This window comes from Vanessa cardui, chromosome W, assembly GCF_905220365.1.
Source record: "Vanessa cardui chromosome W, ilVanCard2.1, whole genome shotgun sequence".
In the NCBI taxonomy this organism is placed as follows: Eukaryota; Metazoa; Arthropoda; class Insecta; order Lepidoptera; family Nymphalidae; genus Vanessa; species Vanessa cardui.
The window spans coordinates 10,180,360-10,184,533 of NC_061153.1; the positions used below are offsets into that span (position 1 = coordinate 10,180,360).

Genomic DNA, 4,174 nt, shown 5'->3' on the forward strand with positions numbered 1-4,174 from the left:
AATCTAAGACAAAAAAAGGAAAAATATTAAGAAAGTAGAAGTCAACCAACCAAGACAACAAATATGAATACATAAACAGGTGACGACACACTACGAACACACAACGCCGCTCAACACTATATTTATATATATATAAAGTAATGAATATATAATTTAAAAATGCAATAAATATTTTAATAAACTATTGAAGAAAACAATAGCGACGCGATAATGATTATAAATACCAAACAAACAATAGACGACGCCGGTCCACACAATAGAGGCTAAAAACTGCCCGCTCGAGTCACTGAGATTAAGGCTGCCTGTCCACCGGAGCGGAGCGAGGCAGCGGAGCGGAGTAACAGAGTAATGCGGAGCGGAGTTGTAGACTGTGTATGTCCACTAGAGCGGAGCTAGAAAGTAATGCGGAGCGGAGTTGCGGACTATTTTTCATACGCGGGGATATGAGTACGCGACGAGTTATTTCGAGCTCTCGGCGCTTGCCTTTAAGAGCTCGAAAAAATCGATTGATTTAGTGCTACGCAAAATGTCAGTGACTTTACATTACTCGAGGCAGAAGAGTTGGAGTCAGAAGAAACAGAATTACTTGCCATAAACCATTTGAACAATTCTATAAGGAAACATAGATTTTGGTTAAGAAATCATATCAAACATCGTTCAGAACACAGTGAATATTTTACCTTTTTCCAAACTGCTGATGAAGAAACATTCGAAAATTCTTATAGAGTTTCAAGATGTACTTTTCATGAACTTCATTCTCTGATAGAAGCATATATTCGGAAACAAGACACAAATTACAGGAAATCAATAGTAGCTGTGAAAGATTAGCAGTGTGTTTAAAATAAGTACACATTTAGAAATCAAAATAACTTTTATTTTACTAAAAATCATAATCCATTTCAAAGTTTTCGGCCGCATTTTTATTGGCTCCTGTTCGCTCTAATACAGATGTATCTATGTCCTGGATTGTTTGTTTGTGAAGCGCTAGGAGTATCAGTACCAGTGTTGATATTAATTAGAGCACTAGGAGTATTGCTACTAGTGTTGACATTATTTGGAGCACTAGGAGAATCTATACTAGTTTCGATATCATTTGGAGCAGTAGGAGTATCGATACTTGTTTCGATATTTCTTGGAGCAGTAGGAGTATCGACACTAGTGTTAACATTTTCGGGAGTAGGTATTGATCCTGTAGAATAACCATAATTATTTGGAGAATACCAATTATTTTGAAGATCACTTTCTTCAGCTAATATTACCGCATTAAAGCAGGATTTTTTAATTTGAAGTTGTAAATAATATGGTAGTTTTTGAATTGAAGCTGTTGAATTGTAAGGAACACCAACAGAAGGAAGACTATTTAACGGCAACAAATTGCATGAATCCCGTGAACTCTCATCGATGGTATTTGGTGGATTTGAAGTTTCGCTTGCTGAATCGTCCAAGGGCGCAAAATTTGATGACCGGTCTCTTTTGCACATGTAAGGCAACAGATACAACATGGCTTTCTGATATTTCCATTCTTTTTGTTGTTTTCTAGCCTGTCCACTCCGTGTTGCATTTTGTCTTTTTAAGGCATCTCGATGGTTATCTCTTAGTTGTTTCCATCGCTATTTTGCAGTTTTCACTGAAACAGTCAATATACACAATGTATTCTATGGTCTATTTATAAAAAATTGATGCACATACGTTACGTATAATTAAATAGGTTTTTTTTCAGGTATTTAGCAACCGGTCTGTCATTTACAACGATGGGAGAGAATTTTAAAATTGGATTTGAAAAGTGTATCGAGAATAGTTGATGAGGTTTGTGATGAAGTTTGTGAGGTTGCAATACATTCCATGTATTGCAACCTCTTGTTATGCCGCAACCAAACGAAAACGACTGGAAAGAAATCGCAAAAGATTTTGATGAACTATGGCAATTTAAAAATTGTACAGGTGCTCTTGATGGCAAGCACGTATACATCAAGGCTCCTTTGAAAACTGGGTCCTCGTTTTTCAATAACAAAAAGAGATTTTCTGTAGTACTGATGTGTTTAGCTGATGCCAGAAGAAAAATCATTATGATTGATGTGGGCTCTATGGGGAAATTTTCTGACGCAGGAATATTTGAAAACAGCGTTTTCGGGAAGAGTCTAAAAGGGAAGAGATTAAATTTACCTGCGCCGGCACGATTACATCAAGGTGGCGCAAAAATGCCGTTCGTATTTATAGGAGACGAAGCTTAAGTCTTACTATGGCGTGACATCGGCTTAATTAACTTGTAATTTTTATTTTATTTTTTTACTTGTATTTTTTTTTTAATAATCAAATAGATCTTCGATTATATATCAATATAGTACTAAAATATAACATACATTAATATCTAATTTTCTTTACCTAGGTATATAAATATTAATTATATATCATCTTACCTTAATGATATGGCTCCGCTGCTTGCATGGTGTTGTTCCAACTACTATACGTTAGTTATGCTGAGAAAACTGCCGCTAATAATGAGGTTTTATTATTTGATTTTATCGTTGGGTAGTCTAGAAATCAAAGAAAGTATCTCATTAGTTATTTTTAATATAAGCTCACATACTTCATTATTATATGTAATATATTTATACCTTAAACTCTTACGTCCACCGAGTACTTTTCTTTTTTGTGTCCACTGAATTCACTATAATTATAATACAAGTAAAATGCACGCGTCACGCGACCACCGGCGCGCGGCGCACGTGGCATTGTAATAACATTCCCAGTGATCCTATTTCTCCATAACTGGTTTTGCTTTATACAAAATATAAATATATTTGCGTGTAGTTTTATTCAATGAATAAATTATTATTTAATGTATGCAATTTATCTTATAAATAAATTATATGTGTAATGTCTATTGTCTTTATTTTAAATTTTAGTATTTGTATTTTAATTGGGTCACCGCCCGTCAGTAGGTATAAAAAAAAGGGTACCATTGAAAATCAGCATTAGGTGTCCACACCTATGAATTGCTGAATGGGACACGTATATTGTAGTTGTTCTTTTTCTTTATATTTGTTTTTGTGTCGTTACTTTTTTTTATTGTTCATTTTATTTCTTTTTTTTGTGTAAATGATAATTTATTAGTACTTAATTATTATTTTTTTTTATTATTATTTTTACTTTTTATTTTGTACCAATTGTCATGTTGTCCCAAATAAAAGTGTTCTTTCTTTCTTTCTTTCTTTCCCATAAATAGAAAATTTTATGAGGTTATACCCACGTGATAGACTAAACACAGAAAGAAAAATATTTAATTACCGATTATCTAGAGCACGTCGCATTGTTGAGGCAACTTTCGGTGCATTGACGAGAAAATGGTACGTGTATCGTAAAGACTTCGAATGCAAAATAGAAACAGTTGACAAGGCAATACGAACGGTTGGTAAAGGGACAATACCTTATTATTTTAATAAAATAAAAAGTAATAGTAAACAGGATGACTGTTTACACAAATCAAATGTAGAAAATCAGTTTTTTTGGAAATAAATCACATTTTCAATTAATTCATCAAAATATTGCCGGAATTTTAAGTAAACGTGATTTTTTGGATATGGCTTTATTAGAATTAATGGAAACAATAGGAGAGATAGATGCGATTTGTTTATCAGAAACATTTTTTAAGCATGGCAGTGAATTCAACTTTAACCTACAAAATTATAAACTAGCGTCATTTTTTTCTCGTCAAAATGAACGTAGAGGTAGTACTTGTATACTACTTAGAAATTATTTAAATTATGAACCACTTAAGATAAAAAATAGTAAGCCCTATGTATTTGAATGTTGCGGTGTTGAAGTGTTAAATTACAATATCACTATTGTCTGCATTTACAGAACACCATCCTCAATGGCGTCTAGTTTTCTTGCAGAGCTTGACTCCTTACTACGATTACTAACACGAAAATCCAATAGGAAATTAATATGATGTGGTGACTGGAATATTGATATGTTAAAGCAGAACAAATTATCTAATGACCTTATAGCAATTTTAAATAATTATAACCTTATGAACCACATTATAAAACCTACCAGGAAAAAATCGTGCTTAGACCTTATAGTAAGTAATTATGATAACGCCATATCAAACCTTCATAATCTTGCTTTGTCTGACCACGAAACTGCTCAGATTCTGTCAATACAGGTTGTA

At 33.2% G+C, this 4,174-nt stretch overlaps 1 pseudogene; it reads right to left on the bottom strand.

The window, feature by feature from the left end:
* Positions 1-910: 910 nt before the first annotated feature.
* On the bottom strand, positions 911-2,065 carry LOC124542585 (annotated as a pseudogene).
* Positions 2,066-4,174: the final 2,109 nt, after the last annotated feature.